The 18,694-nt window shown below is 40.8% G+C and overlaps 1 protein-coding gene across 3 annotated transcripts in view; it reads left to right on the plus strand.

The window, feature by feature from the left end:
• The first annotated feature begins 12,370 nt into the window (after positions 1 to 12,370).
• The window catches only part of USP53 (ubiquitin specific peptidase 53), a 28,421-nt gene continuing 22,097 nt past the window's right edge, over positions 12,371 to 18,694 (plus strand). Inside the window, exon 1 of one of the 3 annotated variants that reach the window (XM_063157027.1) lies at positions 12,371 to 12,433. The gene's annotated coding sequence lies outside the window, so the exon portion shown is untranslated. Of the gene's footprint in view, positions 12,434 to 12,760; positions 12,963 to 18,694 lie in introns of those variants that run through there. The other 2 variants (XM_063157029.1, XM_063157028.1) reach the window with 2 other exon arrangements.

The following is an 18,694-nucleotide window of genomic DNA, read 5'->3' on the forward strand; positions in this document are numbered from 1 at the left end:
AGTGACACTACTCTCAAGGGATTTGAAAGGTACAGTAATTTAGGGAAAACAGCCAAGCAAACTCTGCACTCAACGCACTCCAAGTCCTGCTTGCTGTAGATAAACTCTAACAATTCAACCTTCCCAAAACCTGCCTTTGGCCCAAGGTAAGAATTGTGCTATTACTTCAGTGACAGCAGGTTCAGACCATTTTCCTCCTTTCTGACTCTTCCTCAGCAGTCATGATGCGCATCAGTGCCAGTGTCACCTGGATTTGTTTACAGAAAACTCAGTAAATTTGGCAATGACAAGGATTACGTAGTGGGATGAAACAGTACAGAAGTATTTCCTGGATGTCTAGAATGTTTGTATTATTCACAACTAAAAAGGCCCAGCAATGATTGGTTATGTCAAACACACAAAAATAGTATTACCAAGCTCTGTTACCACAGATGTTTTTCTTACTAGAAGGAAGCTTCACAGACCTTTCCCTCTACATCTATGCTGGGACTTAAAAGCATGAGAGAGTCCTTGCTCTTGATATACTGACAGGCTCTGATATTTTATAAATATCAGTATACGTGTTTTGCAAATGTCATTTCAAAGCAGGTAGCTGGCAAAGGAAATTTTGCCATCCATTTCCTTTCATTTACTCTGTCACACAATTTTCACAAATAAATGTACAGGTGCTGAACAAATTTAGGAAATAAAGAAATAAATTTTTAAAAAATTCCACCTCATTGACTGAGAACAAGTTCCTAGCAAGGGATTAGTTTGGGGATCTTAACTGTGCATATTGTACAACCATTAAATGGACAATGACAAAAATACAAATTCTTCAAAGTTAAAGATGCAAGACTAAATAAAAAAAAATATGGTGAGGTGTAATGCAAACAAGTTCTGGAGGAATTAGCATTTTATGAGCATTCATAAAATGAAGAGAAATATGAGCAAACTGGTGTCTAGAACACACACAGTGAGAACTGTGAAGAGGGGATACATCATTTTTACTGCATTCTCTGTAAAAACAACCTGTACATGCAGAGTGTGCCACCTTGCTTCTTACACAGCACACATAATGGCAATCTGTGGATCCAGCGGAGCAGAACGGGCTCAGGAGGCTTCAGACGTTTGAGAGGTGCTGAGCCTGCTGTGGACACTTTCAGCTGATGGTCTGAACAACTGAAAGCATCGGCAGTCCTTACGTTCTGTCTGACACTTCTCAGAGAAGCCGTGTCCAGGCAAAACCGAGAGCTCTGATTCCCCTCTCAGCTCAGTCAGTAGCTGCAGAGTAGGAGCCCTGTGCCTCCTGTCCCCAGCTCTGGCAGCAGAGAGCCACAAGCAACACCAGCCCATCGCAGGGGCCATGGGCTCCGGGGGAGCCCCGCTGGCTGGGAGGAGTCCGCAGCCACACGGTTCAACCTCCCCGCCCCGAGGGGCTTGGCCAAAGCACCTGCTGGGAACAGACCCCACGGAACTCCTGAGCTGTGCTGGGAAGGGTTTGGGAGAGTGTTAACTGTGCAATGTGCTAAGCATTCAACAGCACGCAGGAGCCAGTGCCAGTGTCCAGGAATGTTCCCTGGCTGCATCAGCCTGCATGGAGCCTCATTGTGCAAGTCCCACTGCAATAAACAAATCCCTCTGCCAAAATCCAACTTGTTTGCCACAAAGGAACATCTCTTGGTAAGACTGGGAGTTCAGAAGTCCACTGTTACCTTCACTGGGTTTTAGGACCTGCATTTATTTTTTTAGACTGTTATATTGCACTTGAAGTGTATCCTATAACTAAAGGAAAGCTGCAGGGGGGCTCCTAAAGGCTTCTTTTAGCTGTAACAAATACAGCTGCAAGGACAGATTGAATGGGGAAAATACACAAGTAACAGATTTACACAAACAGAAGCAAGCACAAGTTTATAAATATTTCAGGAAATGTGCATTCAACATCATGTACATTTAATCACAAGACTTGTATTTGCTTCAAAAAGAGAAAGGCACTGAAGGGTATGGTGAGAAGTCAGAAGTATGGTGAGAATAAATATATGATAAATATGCCTAAAAGTCTTAGTTCCCAAAGGCTTTTTTTGGTCTCATTTTTATTTACAATAAGATACCCATTGCAGCAGTATAAAGGGAACTCAAAAATTAATTTAAATGTTTTCACTAAAAATGTGTTGAATTGAGAAAATATATTTGCTATTTCCCAGTCTAAACAAAATACCCTGTGATCACAGTGAGTAAAAAATAAATAAGAGGTGTACACTTTTAAATAGCTCCAGGACTATAAAGGATTTTAAAAACATATGAATCTTAAACCTTTTTTGACATGAAAAATCAGAGTCCGTGGCCTGCACTGTCTGTTCTGTAGAAAAAAAAATAACATCATGCTCCCTTCTTAGAAGTCAGAAATATGTCAGCACATCTTGGCTGCTTTCCCTCCTGTATGATCCATACAACTGACAATTGTGGAAATAAATTATTATTCCATTGTCTCAAAGTATCCCTGTGTTTAAATTAATTTAATACACATTGTCTCAATCAGAAGCAGGAAAAACACACTGGAGACAGAATTCTACTCCCAATGAAATCAAAGAAAGCTCTTGGCACTGCTCTCTGTGCAGACAGAACTTCTACATGGTATTTATTTAATCTCAAATATGTACTTGCAATCAGAATTCATACTATGTGTTCAGCATCAGAATTGATGTTTTGGATCACAGAGCTGGGCCTAGCTATGTAGGTAGTTTGTTTTGCATTTTTACATACGGTGAAGTGCTAACAACCCCAATCATGCCTTAGAAATACTCTGGGAAACGACATGGAAATGCAGGGGAAAATGAGCCCCTATCTAATTAGATCTCTTGAAAATTATTTTCAGACCAGACATGAATAATCTGCACCCTACCTCAGCTCTTTAATGGCCTTGCTAACCAGCACAAAATATTCTGGGCAGCAGCTAAACCAAGAGGATAAATGCCCTCCTGAAATACATTAAGACTGTGAAGCATAAACCCCCATATATGTTAGATCAGTATTTTTCATTGGTAGGCCCATAAATTATAAGCAGACTCGACAGAAACACAGAAGATCCCTATAAGGCTGACAAGTCACGTAGCACTGGCTCCTTCATTATTCCCAGAGGCTACACACTGTTCAAAACCAAATAAAAAGTGATCTAAATGATTTATAAATAGTGCATTTGCCACAGAGCTGTTATGTAACTGGGTGTTAGAATATAGAGTATAAAAAAGTTATGAAATGCTGTAAGAATACTGATACAGTGTAAGCAACAAAAAAAATGCATATAAATTACTCTTACTAAAAGGAAATAAGGCACTGAAAGGGTGAAATCTTTTCAAGGAAATAATGTATTATTTTAAACAGCCTGTTGAGTAAGTGTTCAGAGCAAGGAAAAGCTACTATAGAGCTCTAACCCTTCTCCCCCCCCCAAAAAAAGTTATCATGGTTAAAGAGTACAATAGAGGAGACTCAGAAGACAAAAAGACAAATAAAACTTTACTGCAAGGACACAATAATTAAACTATCTCAACACAAATAAAGGAAGTTATGACAGAGGTCTCCACAAATGGTATGGAAAAGATGATGAGGGAACAATACACAGGAACAAACTGACTCTTAATAAAATGGTAAGGAACCAGCTTTAAAATGAACGGAATAAATAGTTTTTCAAGAAATGCCTGGTTGTGGAACCTGGTGCTATAAGATTCTATGGGTCAAAAACTATTAATAACTTCAAAATAGCATAAACAACTTCATAGTGGTAACTATGCCTATTATGGATAATGGCTACTATGGGATCTGCACCTGGAACATAGGAAGTGTGTTACAAAGATCACCCCATATTTATGCCATTTCTTTCTATAAATATCATCTACTGGGCACTGTTAAAGATCTGGGAAAGAGGGATATGTCAGTCCTATGAAATACTTTCAATCTCCCCAAAGCCATGTATTAAAGTACCATGTCAATTCTAGCACGTGCCATTAGTACTGATGTTCATTAATTTACATCAAAATATCCATTAGGAGAGCAGTGAAAGCAAAGTCAATTCCCACATGGAAATGGGGACATTTAAATGTAAACTGGGACCAGAGAGAGCCAGGCCTAACTTAAACCTCTCACACAGCATATGGGCACTGCAGGGAACACAAAAGCCTGACCTCAGCCACACCTTTGGCAAGAGTCCTGATCCTATACAGAGAGGTCAGGTTAGGACACAACATACAAAACTTATTCCTCAGTTTTCCCTTTAATAAAATAGAAATATCAATGCAGGCTGTATAAACCTTTCATTTCATTATAGTATGTTAGGGGGTTGGGGTTTTGGTTTTTTGTTTGCTTTTTTTTCTGCTTTATTTTATGTTAGTTTGTTTTGTTTTGTGCTGGTTTTGGTTTGCTTTGCCTTTTTTTTTTTTTTTTTTGCATTTTGTTTTTTTCTCATGTTGAAGAATGAATTTCATAGTAAAATAAAGAAAGTAAAAAATAGCCTTACATGAGTACATACATAATATTCCCGGCTAGGGTGTAAAATGAATGCAAGAAGCATTACAAGTAGAATAATATTCTACTTTCATTTTACTTGAAATACTGGATTTCATTCTACAATGGGCTGGCTCTAACTAATAAAAGTATCAACAAATCAGTATTTGATGTTTTTAAAAGAAAGATGTAAGTTTAGCTATTAAAAAGTCCAAATAACTTCTCTTACTGTTATTTTTGGACAAAACTTTAAACTAAATTCAGGATGAATTCACAACCCTTTTGTTTTCAGATGGAAATTGAGAACAGACTATTCATCCAAAATACCTGGCCCAGAATTTGCAATACTTCCCTACTGCACAAAGACACTGTGAGACAAAGTTAAATAACATTTGCAAGAGGCAGAGGATTTATAAATCACTGTAAGAGTGAAAATAAGCCCTGGTATTTTGAGCCAACTGTTCTTTCAAAAGCAAATGGAGATTAAAATATTCGATGGTGTTTGTACAAAGAACAGCTTGAACTTTGCCAGTTCAGAGCTGGCTGTACTCATTAGCACAGGAAAGCCCTCAGGCTGCTTTGCATGGAAGGTATAACTTAGAACTAGATTTCTCTAGAGTTCTGAAGGACATATGGTCAGTCATCTTCCAAAACAAAAAAGTTAAAAATTTCAAATCTTAAGGAGACCCTGGGTGCTAGAAGGCTGACCATACCCAGTCCCCATAGGGGGAAGGCTGGCAGCCATGCAGAAATCCAGAGTGTGTCATTGCACTTCCTTCTCCTTTGAGAAGATTCTCTGCAGAGCCAAGTTAATCTAGGCAAATAGCAACTTGAAACAGTACTTACTGTGGTCATTACCCTCCAGATTACTGAAAGATGACTATGCAAGATAACTACAAATGATTATAAACAAACATTTGAGGCATGACAGGCTCTTCCTAGGCTGGCCTACTGTACGTCAAGGAGCCAAGTCAGGCCTAATTCCGGCAGCGAATTCCAGCACTATGTCATTCCTCAAGTCCTTAATGAGAACATTTTGACTATTTGCTGGCAAAGGTAAAAACAAGAACATGCTGTACAAAAAGGAAGGAAAAGAGCAAGCTGAACTAAAATGGAAGTGTCTATTTCCTATCTGGGTTTTGCAGTGATGCAAATCCATTTCTTTAATGTCTCGATGCTGAAAAGGAAGCAATACTACACACAGCTCAAAATGAAAAGTCTCCTTATATTTAGTGACGTCACTTTATCATTTGTTCAGATGTGGCTTATAAAATAAGCAGAAAGAAAGGAAAATGTGGAAATGGAAAGCATCAGTGGGAAGCAGTAAAGCAACCTGCAGCTCTAGAGTTCTGTGAGATGAAGACAGTGCTATTCTAGAATGTGTTCTTTGCACAAGACATTTTCTTTTAGCAATGTTCAGACACCTCAATAACTAAAAAATTCAAGTCTCTTGTCCACTCTTTTCATTTAGTAGGGATTTAAAACATATTTTTACAACTGTTTCAAGTTCCATTTTTTGCATGTAGATTTCCAGATCTGTTCTGTTTTAAGGTCTCACCGACCCCATGTACAACACACGGCATTAACACTGTTTTATCTGTACAAGAATTACAGAGATGAAATTATTTGTGACTGGATTCACATTTTCCACAGTAGCATCCAATCAGTGACTCACAGCCACTCTGTCTTTGGCTTGCACACCCACTTCTTTAAAATCCTCTCATCTTCCATCCAACAAACTCTGAGCTTTTATCAGGGAGCCTTTCCCATTAGGCTCTAACACATGACCCTGTACTTTATATTCTATCCCATTTATTTCTCTACTGCTCCAGCTCATCCAATTAGTTCAGTATGACACCACACCACAGGGACTGCTTCCCAACTCTGGCATGTCAACAGAGCTCATTAGCAAGTTACACTTTTTGTGCCAGGATCACAAATGAAACAATTAAACAATATCAGTTTCAATATCAATTTTCAGACAGAGCTCCAACAACCTCCCCCTGTCATTAACTGTAACATATTGCCACCTTTTCCTCTGGGCTATTTCTTTGCCCATCTGACACTTACCTTAAGAATTCCCCTTTTCTTCAGTGTAATAAGTTTGTTTAGAAAAGCAGTTACTGCATCACAGAAAGAAAGCAGGCAAATCTGGCATGATTTGTCTATGGCAAAAAAAAAAAAGTTTTATTCTATTTACTTCCACATTTTTTCTCTAAGAAGTCACCATCATCTTTAAATACTATGTTTTAAACTTGTTACATTTTACTTGGGTACAGACTGAGGTGCATGAGGAAGGGACTCAACTCATGTATTTCAAATCAAATAATGCTCAGTTTCTCACCCAGGACAAAATACAAAATACTTTTTGCATTCTATTATCTGAAGTATTCAATGTGGTTTTTTTTAATGAGACAGAAAATATATTATGTAATGTCAGCCACTATGTTACTTCTGATTTTATACTCACTAAATTCTTCTCTTTTGTTTTCATTTTACTTCATGTTGGATTTCACCCTGAAAGTTTCATTCAACCACAGGAGTTTTCTGTATGGGTCAGAGCTCTTTCTTTTCTTTTTCTGTTGCAGACTTCCACTCTTATTGGTTTACATGCTAGGAGGAAGCAATAAATGAGACCTGGAAACTTGCAAGGATTGTTGAAGACTGATGCAACACAAACAAAGATCATCAGAAAAACTTTATTTTTTCAGGAGCATCCAGATGAGGACACAATTTTTTAACAGTTGTCAGATATGTACAGCATGAAAAACAGAATTTTCTTATACTTCGACTGTTTCAGCAACTAACTTTAAAAACTGAAATCCTTTCCTATTTTAGACTATTCTATTACATTGTTGTTCCACAGAAGTAGATTATTGGACTGGAAACTGGATTATCCAAGAGGAAAAATATTCAGTTGCAAGACTTACGCAACCCCCACCCTTTTCCTTGTTCCTAAAGAAAGAAAAAAATCAAGAACACAGAGACCTTGTTCCAGGCCCATTATCATCAAAAAGTCTGGAGAAGAATGCAAACCAATGTTTCTTTTTCTAAGGGTGAAATCCTAGATGACTTCAATGAAATTGCTTTTGCCACCCCACTGAACACTGTAGCCCTTAAAAGCTACCAGGAAAAATTGTATAGTCAGGCCAGTGTACAATGAATAAGAGGAAAATATCTTGTGTTTATTTCTGCACCTACAGGAAGATAAGTTTAAAAAAGGTGGCTGTGCTCTATGAAAGTGTCCACAGCTAAGTGAGAGAAGGAGGAGAAAAAAGATCAAACTTGACCAGAAATGCTGGGCAGTGTTTTTAACCTAGCTAAAATAAACCACCACTTAACACTCTCATTGCTTCTGAAGCCTCACTTGGAGCTTTCAAGATGAAAAAAGCCAGTGATGTGTTTTATGGTGGGTTTTTTTTTTTTTCAGACAGGATCCATTTTCTCCTCCTTTCATTCATGCCTTGTAATGGCCTCAATTTACATGTATAAATTTTAGGCTCTATGCAGGATGTGGGAATGAGATCAATTGGATGAGTAAGCTTCATGTGACTGCTGCTACAGACTATATGAGGAAAACACTGCTGGAGTGTGTTTAAAATAAAGGTTGTGGGAAAAAGGTGTTCATGGCAGAGAAGATTTGAGCACTGGAATGGAGTTAGGTGAAGTTCCCCATAAGAAAACACATCCTCGTGTAGCTTACTGCAAGCTGAAGATATATTTCTCATGTGTTCTGCTCTTGTTTTGGATCATTTTGTGGCAATACAGCTGAGCATACAGCCTAGAGAACTTGGGCTGAAGGGCTTCCTTTCAGAAGCCATAGCAAATGCATATGATTGCTATTTGATGGCACAAATAATAAAAATACTATTTTCCTTTTCTCTGGTTCTTCTCCACCTTTATGGCACTCCATCCTACCAGGGTGTTTTCCTTAACTCCTGCAGAATTATGCAGAGCACTGAGCCAATCACTCAATGGAAAAGCACTGCTCCTGAAGACAAGCAAACTGCAAGAACATCTTGGAATTGGAAAGACTTTTCCCTCCTCTTCAGGCAGAACTGTTTAAACATAGGATCTGACAACACCCCAAAGGCTTAGAGAATGTGCACATATTCTAAAGTAACCCTTACCTTCCTTAATGAAACTTTATCCTGCTACAGACTATGCAGAATAGGGCCCAGTGCCCCTGGTATCTTTCAAACTACATTTTCTTCTAGAAGAATGATTCTCTTTATCCTTTTTCTCCTGAAAAGGGCAGCACAGCCTCAAACACTCTCTTCAGAGCTCAGTAATTACTTCATAACAACACGGCAGCAGTTCCCATGCACTGGAATGAAACATGTTTTCAATTAAAATGGCATTATCCCATAAGTGTCTCAAAGTCAGTGCTAAATGGAACTTAATCACATAAAAATTGTTCATCATAGGCCAGTAAAACACACTGCACCATAACAGGCAGGTTTGTGTAGTGCTGAATTCACTGCAGTGAAAACACTTCCATAGAAAGATGCAGCTAATAAAGCACACCTTGAATTCTGCATTGGCTTATGGAATTTTCTGCCTCAGAACTTACACATAATTTGCTAATTTACTTTTTGCAGAATACTCCAGTAAGTGCAGACACAGTTCCTATTAAGTACACAAAGTTGATTTCACATTATGAACAGCTCATGAAGAAGGAGCAAGATCCATGCAGAAGACAAGAGCAACAATGACAAAACCAATGATTCAAAACATTGCTTAACCATTTTTCAAAAAACCCCACAAACCTTAGTATTCTACCCTTCCAAGAAGAATCAGAGCAGGCATAATTTTTTATGAAACATTTGAACATGGAGAGGATAGCAGTTGATTGAAAAGGTTGTTGTAAACATATTCCAAGCATTAGTAAGAAATATGAAAGAAATTAGAGAACAGGTGTTTCAGTACAGCTACAGGTATGAAAATGTTCATAAAAATGCACATAAAAAAAGACAAAATATAATTATTTCAGAGGAAGAAGTCAGAATACATTTACAGAAAAGCCACTGGCAACAGGATTAAAGATGACCCCAGGCAGGAAAATGGTAACAAATACCAAAATAAACCCTTGTGTGCATCTGTAAAACACAGATCTGTAGCTCAGTCAGTGAGGAAAATGCTGTGTGTCTCCTGCAACATTGAGGAAAAATATTTAATGCAATTACCTTTGAACATTTGGATGTCTCCTAACTATGTTAAGACTTTTCTTTTGGCATGTAGCTATCCACAAATGTGCTTTACCCTGGATGGACATGTGCAAACCCCAGTGCCCTGGATGTGCTCAAGGATCTGGACAAGTTTCCCCTCCTTTCCCTCCCAGCTTGGTGTTTTGTGTCACACCCTGAGTGCTCCTGCTTCAACCCCTCTCCATCAAATGTAGCACCTCTCCAGCTCTCCATCAACTCTCCAGGGTAACAATCTATTCACTAATAATACCAAAGTGTACTCATAAACCCACAGAAACATTCTTCTGCATCATGCCCAGCACATATCCTGCACTGCCACAAAAGGCAGCAGGAAATCATTTGCCCTGGTAGCATTGTTTTGTGCCATTTATTCTAATTTTAAAATTCTTCTGCTACCTCATTCAGGGCTTCCTGTGCTGCACCTGTGTCACCCTCTGCCTGAACTGCTCTCTTAACATTCAGTGCTAGAGAATCTTAAAATATATTATAATTAAAGCTCACAGACCACACTTACTCTGAGAGAAAAAAAAAAAAAAAAAAAAAAGGAACAGAAGAAACCAATATAAATCCTAAGGGACTTCTAAAGATTAGTGGCAAAAACAAATCCGTGCTGAAGAAAGGGCAGAGGCAAACATGAAAAGCAGAGTTCAGGGAAAGCAAAAATATCAAAATGAGGTCATAATCCCACTTTGGGACACACAGATGCCTTTGCTTGACTGGCTTTGCAGAGAAGCAGTGCAGGGATCAAGGACTGAACTGACACCACCCAAAACAATAAGCAGAATGCTTTTTATAAGTGTACAATAACAAGATGCACAAACACAAAATTAGATTTTTAATTGCCATGTTAACACACTGACTTTCCACAGGTTTTTACCCTTAAATTTCCAGTGAGTATCTCTCAATAAACAGTTAAGAAAGAACTATGCAAAAAAGTAGAGCCAGGATACTGTATAAATCTTGGAACAATGGATCAGATATTCAATTCCCTTAAAAAATCACAGATTCTAAGAAATTTTAAGAAAACGAGACAAAAAAAATTGTATCCGTCAAAAACTAAAAAGAATCCAGTGAAAACATCTTAATGCCTCAAGAAAAAACATTTTATACAAATCCTGCAGTAAGTAATTCCAGTTTGTGAACATGACTCTACAAATCACTGAAAAATGTGGCTATCTATCTGTTGATCTATCTATCTAGCTATCTCTATATATATGTAAAGACAAAAGTCTGGAAAACCTAATGAAAATCTTACCAAAGAATCACCAAATCAAAAAGCTGTTGGAAAACATTGGAGAGTGAACCTGCTAAAATGGCTTTGCTAGTGGGGCTTTTACACTGGCAGTACAATGGAAGAAACAGTAGCAAAAAGTAATCTGAGGAAAATCTATCTATTAAAAAAAAAGGGGATACAAGAACAACAAAATGTCATATTTAAGGCAGTGAGCTAATTTGATGCAGTGCCTCGTATTCCACACAGTCATTTTGCAATCTGGATGACCTGAAGCAGATGCAGAAAGGGAACTCTACAGGGAAATTATTTTATTTACTATTGCAGAAGATGCTGTTGGAAAACTGAACATGCTCTCAGGCACAGAAGCACTTTTTCATCCCTAGAAGACTATCAGAAAGGCAATTGGAAGACAAAAAATACAAATTGTAACCATCAGCATGTGCCAAGGACTGATGTTGGGTGTGGTAGCACCTAAAATACCACCGCTAACCTAGAAATGAACTGTGTTAGTGAAATCTACATGTTTATCCGGGGGAAAAAAAAAGCATAATAGTGGAATATAAAAGGTACTTGAGCAACTAGAAATATGAGCATTTGTGGATACGGAATTCCTATCTCAAATAACAAAAGGAAACACCACTCCCTGGCCAACATAATAGATTAGATAAAAATCAGAGGGAACACAGCTTTGGGGCTATGACTCTGGGGCAGGTGATAGATAAATTAATAATCACATAGGACCTTTGTAGGCCGCATGGAAGCCAAACGCAACTGTGAGGGGGACGTATGCTTGTGTGGGCTTTGGCTCACAAGCCACTCCGTGCCAGCGCTATTGCACGGGCATCTCAAGGAAAGCCAACGTGCACGGCCAAATATCCTGGAATGAGAACTGGAAAACAATTGCTGGAAAAAACAAGCGCCGCCGCGCTCACTTGAACGGGTTGTTGACTCCAAACTCGAGCACCTGAGGGGCACCTGAGAGACTCCTGAGGGGCAACTGAGGGGCACCTGAGGGGCAACCGCTGTGCCCTGTCAACCGAGGGCGCCTGTGCCCTCGAACCGAGACCAGGCGGGGACGGAGCAGCGGGGTTGTGACAGCCCCTTACCCGGCCGCATTTCCCCCCGCACCTTCGGCAGGACGCGGAGATCCGGGATCCGAGCCCCGCTCCCGCCCCATCGCCTCAGGCGCCACCGTCGCCCCTCAGGCGCCCCCCGGCCTCGCGCACCTTCCCGCGCGCGCATCGCGCAGGCGCACCGGCGGAGGGCGCGGCCAAGGGCTCCAATCGCCGCTCCCCGCTCCTTCCCTCCCTGCCCCGGCTCGGGAATATCCGGGACACCGCTCCGGGAGCGCGTCCCGGCTGCTGCCACAGTGCGCAGGCGCGGCTGCGCCGGGCTGGGGAGGGGAGCTCGAAGGAGGAGCGGGAAGCGGGGGAAGTAAAAGTTGCCGCGAGGGCGGGGCCGCGCCCGGAGTCGCCGCCGGGAGGGGGCGGGAGAGGAGCTGCGTGAGGAGCCGCCGGTGAGCCGGGGGTCCGCGGGGACTGAGGCGGGCGCGGGACAGGGGGTAAACTGCGGTGGGCAGGGGTCGGCTTGCGTCGGGGAGCGGGCACGGTTGTGGCCGCGCTCCCGGCGGGGGAGGCGGTGGCAGTGCCGAGGTGCGGACGGAGTGCCGGGCACGGGACAGCCTCCTCCTCCCGGCCGGGGTTAAATCCCTGCCGGGGCTGCGTGGGTGCGGGTCAGCGGCAGCTCCGGGGCCGCGGGCGGCGCTGCCCCCGCCGTTGTGTAAGCGGAGCCGGGGCCGCGGGGCGGAGCGGGACCCCCGAGCCGAGCGGCGGAGCGCGGTTAATGTTCAACGCGGGCGGCACATGCCCGGCAGCCAGCGAGCGAGCTCTCCCTCCAGGAGCGCTTCCAGAGGCTGTCTGCCTGGAACAGGAAATGCCAGTACAGGTAGTGCTGGGGCTCTTTGAAATTTCATCGCTTTGCAGCGTTTCGGTGGCGGAGTTGTTTGCTGTGTGTTCTCCTACAGATGGAGTTTCGGAGGCATGTGGGTAGGTGTATGGGAATATATGCAAATCATATGCTTAGCATCAGGTCTAAGTTTACCTATATCCTTTACTTTGATTTTCAATGCAAATGTTTTTAAATCAGCTTTTCAGAGGAACCATGACTTGTTCTTTCAACCTACATTTTTCCCTTCCCAGAATAAGCGTGAGTTTTACATATCTCTACTTAGTGCTTTATTTTGCTCATGCAACCCCCTACCAAAACCACCAAACACTGAAACACTTAAGCTTTTTTAACTTTGAAGCTACTAGGATTATTTTAAGAACAACAACTTAATCGTGCAAACAGCATTGTGCCTGATTCATGATGCCCTTCCACCCCAAGGCAATGGAAAATCACTTGACTCATTTTATGATTACCTGCTCTTATAGAATGAAAGGGTGTTTTTTGGTGTCAGAATAGTGAGACCTCATGTTATAATCTGACTGTAAATTAGCCTTGTCAAAGTGTAAATAATCCTTTCTTCCCCTAACAAGTTGTTGGAAAGCAAGAAGTACTTACTAGTTACTTTTTTGGAGTATCAAATTACTTGCATCAAAAGTTATTATTCTTGACCAGTGGGATGTTGACATTAAAAACAGGAAAAATATGCACTTGACTTTCATATCAAGCCTTGATAGTGCAGAATCTTTTTTGGCCGTACAGTATGCATGATGAGCTACTGACAAAATTATTTGCATGTGTGACCCAGAAGGTGTCAGGGTATTGGCACTGTCCTTGCTTATTCCTTGCCTCTTGATAGAGTAAAACAGTTTAGTCACTGTGGGATGTAGTGGTGGGAGCAAAACCCATTCACAGGGTTCCTCACAAGCTTCATGGTTGGAGCAGAATCAAGTAGGAGTTTGTTGGGGCCAGGTTAAATGATGTTGGGTTGAGGCTGGATCAGGATTTTCGATGTTCAGACTGAGCGAAGTGTTTGTAGGAAGGTTTGTACAGGATATGTTAATGAGGAAATATATGAGGTGTAGTGATTCAGACATTCAAACTCTTTTTTTGACAAATCTATAAAATATGTGTGGGTTTAAGGATGATGCTGACATTACCATTCCTTGTAACTCAGTTTTGCATTTTTTCCCTGGTGACTTAAGAAATCAGAAAGCTTTTTTGAGGCAGAGCGGAACTTGGCATTTTGCACTTCTGTTAATGATGAAAGATCAAACTGAAAAGCAAGGCGATTAATCTGAGACAAAAAGGCTAGTGTGAGCATCACTGCAAAGATACATTCTATCTTTCTGAGGCTCAGGAAAAGGTACATTGTAGCCTTTGAATAATCACGTGTAAAGCAGTAGGAAGGCAGAGAAACAAAAATCTTCTCCGTGGTGTCTGTGTGATGATTCATTGTAAATGCTGGCCCATGTCATGGGCTGGGAATTTGTGTTCTCCAAGATCTTTACTCAGAGTTCCCATTGCAGCTATTTCTAAAGTCAGTTTCTCCTTGTGACAGATGAGGGAGGCTGAGCTGTGAACCTGTTGTTTTGCTTTTGATGCAAACAGGAAAATTTTTATTGGAACAGCTTAAAGCAAAAGTTGTGCACTTGCACAAAAGCTGTCTGGGATAGCATCTACACTCCTGGTTCTCCGTCCTGGAAGGGAACAGAGATGTGTGACCTGCAGGAGCAGTGGTTTGGAGTAGGAGGGACAGCTAAATAGGCAAGGGCTCCAGAAGAGACAATAGAGATCCTGAAAAAAGAAAAAGTCTGGGTTGGAAATCTACAGGGATTGTTTGGAGGAATTTCTAAAGGAGATACATCAAATGCTCCTTTGGTGTCTTGAGGGCTTGTTGAATCAGAATGTGTCTTTCTTGTTGAGAAAGAATGTGTTAGACCAATACCAGCCAATGGTTAAATACTGGTATTGGCGCTTTCTTGTAGTGCTTTTCTTGTTTCTTCTCATGTGTGTTGCAAGTGTGTGCTGTTAATGGAGTTTTTCTCCCTCTCCGATGTTTAAAATAGTGGGAATTTTCATTCCTGTAAATGTATTTCTGTGACATCTTCCAAGGACCAAGACTGGTGGCTACTCAAAACATTTACATGTATTTTATGGTGCATGAAATTAGTTGACAAATATATTTAACATGGTAGAAGGGCACAGGATCTGTGCAGGGGACAAAAAAATTGATTCAGCCTCATTGAGGTGGGTGTAAGAGATTATTTCTTTCAATTTTTGGTCTTTTTCTGCATTTTTAAAGCAGCTTCACTGTTTGTTTCTTTCTTCAAATGTAGGGGAAAATCATTACAACCTCCAGCACTGTGACAATACAAATCAGATTTTTGTTCAGTTAACAGAATTTGTCAATTTTAAATGACAACCTTTTGAACTGAGGAAAGCACTCCAATTCTTGCAGTGGCAAGTGGTTGACATTTTGATGAATTTCATTCTGTTAAGGAGGAGACAGTAACCCCAGTCCTAATAATATTGGCTCATTGCAGAGAATGTTAGTGGTTTCCTATCACAGCTTTATTTTCCACATAATATATTTCATCGCTCTTCCTTCGCAATTTTTTTGTCTTGTGTGTAAATTTCGAAGTTACATCAGTTTAGGAACTGATTTCCAGAGTTGTCACTGTGTTGGGTGGGGTTGCCAGGCTCAGCACAGAGGCATGAACTGCAAGCAGAAGCAAAATGCTGTGTGGCTTAACAGCAAACCCAGCACTGGGCATGAGCAAGGTTTGCCATTAGTAATTTGTGCAGCACACTGAGAATAGTTCCAAAGTGAAGCTGAGGAGATGTAAATAACTATTCTTTGGCCAAATTTCGGGGATAGAAGCAGTCAACAACTTTTGAACTTGTTGGCAGGTTTCCACTCAATTTGACAGAAGGGATAGAAGCCTCAAAGATGATTATGTACTTAGAAAGTGCATGAATAGAGGCAGCTGGCTGGAAGAGAGAGACCTTGTAAGATGATGTGAGGAGCAGAGTTGGCTTATGCCCCAGCTAGGGAGAAAACTGCACTAACTCAGCCATGAGGCAGAAAATTACCAAGAGCCCAGGCATTGGTAGTTCCAGTGTTCACAGAGCCAACTCTTTATCCCATCAGTTTTATCTTGATGGATATCAGGGGTGCTTAAACCCAAATGTGCTTGTAGAAAGTGATTGTTTAGGCAAAATATCAGCTGTGCTGATTTCTAAGCTTCTTTAGTGACACTGCTTCTTAAACTAAAGGGTCTGTGCCAGGCACAGCTACGTGCTGGGGTGTACCAACCAAGCAGGTGATAACGTGCAGGTCTGCTGACAAGTGGATTTGTTGTTCTGGTAGCTGTAAAGGCAAGTGCCAGGAATTTTTGACAGGCATGTGTTTGGTCCTGTAAGGCTGCACAGCTAAGGGTAGCAAGGTGCTTGATGAAATCACCTGTGACTGAAGAACAGTGACTGAAATTGGGCAAGGTGGAAGGAGTTAGGCTGGTAAACAGACATTGGTTTGAGAGCTTATAGCCCTTGCTTAGTGTCTTTGGTTGAGAACAGTTGTCCACAATCAATTCCTGTAGTCTGAAGGGTAAAAGTATTCCTTTAATTCTTAGCTGCTAAAAATCTTCTGCAGCATGTCAGTAACACTGTGTGAAATAACTACTTTCCTGAAATACTGCACTTACTGTAGACTCAGTATGGTTCAATCACAGAATGTTTGGGTTTGAAGGGACCTTAAAGATCATTGTGTTCCAAACTTTCCACTAGACCAGGTTGTTCAGAGCACCATCCAACTTGCCCTTGAACACTGCCAGGGATGGGGCAGCCACAGCTGACTGATGGTCTAGGCTCTGTCACTCACACTTTAAAAAGATCTGGTAAACCCCAGTGGTTAATGAGTGCTACAGTGCCCTTAGCAGCACTGGCTTACCACAGACAAGAAGAAGTCTTTAGGTCCTAATTATGGTGCTATTGACTACTGAATTTAGGTTATGGGAGTCTGGTCCAAGTCCCTGAAAGTAAACCCAAACTCATGGGAGGTGAAGCAACCAAAACTGATCAGCAGCATCACTTCTCTGGTTTACAGAGCCATCTGTGATGAGGACAGGTTTGTCAGCAGAGCAATCATGTTCTTGTTTTTTTCCTTTTTTTTTTCTTTTTTTTTTTCTTTTTTCTTTTTTTTTTTTTTCAAATCAAAACTGAGATATTTGTCCAATATAAATTTCAAACCAAAATGCTACTATAGCTTTCTCACCCTATGGAGAGGCTGTGATGACAAATTAATCCCATTGCTCCTGGCACCCTTGGAAGGCTCATCTACAGTGCCTCTCTTAGTGATGAATGAGAAGCCATGAACCTTAGTATTTAATGCAGTGGAACTTCTGCATACGAAAACTGCAATTAATGTGTTCTGCAATTGATTAGAGTAAGATTGTGTGATAGATGGAATTGTTTGTATTCACAGCTTTGTGGATGTGAAATTCAGCAGGAAGCATTTTAATGCAATGGGACAGTAATACAGAGCTAATCCAGAAACACTTTTTCATTAAATTCTTGCACTGAATATTTATAGCTTTTCCTCACAGCCAGTTCAACAGCTAAATGCTTGGTGCATGGAGTGTTGGTTGTAGGGCATCCTTGAAATGCAAGAGAAAATTACTTCCTGCAAGTTCTTAGTAAATGAATGCTCTTTGTCATTATCCTAAATTGTTCTGGATGAGCTCTTGTTTCCCAAACAGGTTGTATATTTCTAATAAGATCTGAAGCTGGTAGACATTTCCAGCTAAGTTTTCTTTTCCTATTCTCTTTCTGGGTTAACTGAAGTGAACATAAAGAAAACAAAATTGTTACATGATATTCTGTCAAGGTCAGTTTCCAGCTACATTTCAGACTCCTTGCTCAGCGCTGCCACAAATCACACTTCCTATCTCCAGTATTATTAAATCAAATTACTTACGGGTGAGATACAGTAACATCAGTAAACAAACAGAACTCATCTGATTATTCATGGGGCAAAAGAGACTTTTGGTTAGGTTCCAGTTATTGATTTTATTTTTAAATACAAGCAAGTGCCAATATTTGTCTTAAATAAAGGGGAATGGTTTTAGGGGTGCAAGACTTCCTCTGGGTATTTTTGAAAGCCACATATCCCAGCTGTGCAGTATTAGAGAGCTGTAGAGTGGTTTTTTTGTGAATGTGGTGTTGCTTGTTCTGAGCTAAGTTCTCTTCCAGTTTATACAGTATTCCAACCAAACAATTAATTTTTGTCTTTTAGTACTCCTCATTAATCTTGCTAAGCTTACCCTGTGGAAAAAACGGTAGTGAGGAGCTGCAGGTTTTGAAGCATACTGATGTGTCTTTAGTATCTTGCATGCTTGTGAAATCTAAGGTGAATATCTCTGTTGAAATGTGATGCCCAAATTTTACCCCCCCCCTTTTTTTTTTCTTCTTTCTTTCCCACACATGTAACCCCAATTGTGTTGGTTTATTTAAATTTATTCTGTTCTGTTCCACCCAAATGTTTGTGTGGGTGATGTAGTAATGCCAAACAGACAGAATAATCCATTGTTGTGCGAGGTCCACAGCTTGGGCTGTACATGTGGTTGTGGGGATGTTCTGGAAATGGACTCATTTAACCTTCAACATGCTCCTTCAAGAGCTGGAGAAACAACCCTTATTGTTGCAATTTGAAAATCTTAGAATTGGGGCAGTGACCAGAATGTTCTTGCCTTGCTGCTAGCACTGTTTTTCTGGCTGCTTTGAGAATGCAGCCAGGTTAATGACACATTTATGTAGTGTTTGGTAGGCAGAA

This window comes from Melospiza melodia, chromosome 5 (assembly GCF_035770615.1).
Source record: "Melospiza melodia melodia isolate bMelMel2 chromosome 5, bMelMel2.pri, whole genome shotgun sequence".
In the NCBI taxonomy this organism is placed as follows: domain Eukaryota; kingdom Metazoa; phylum Chordata; class Aves; order Passeriformes; family Passerellidae; genus Melospiza; species Melospiza melodia.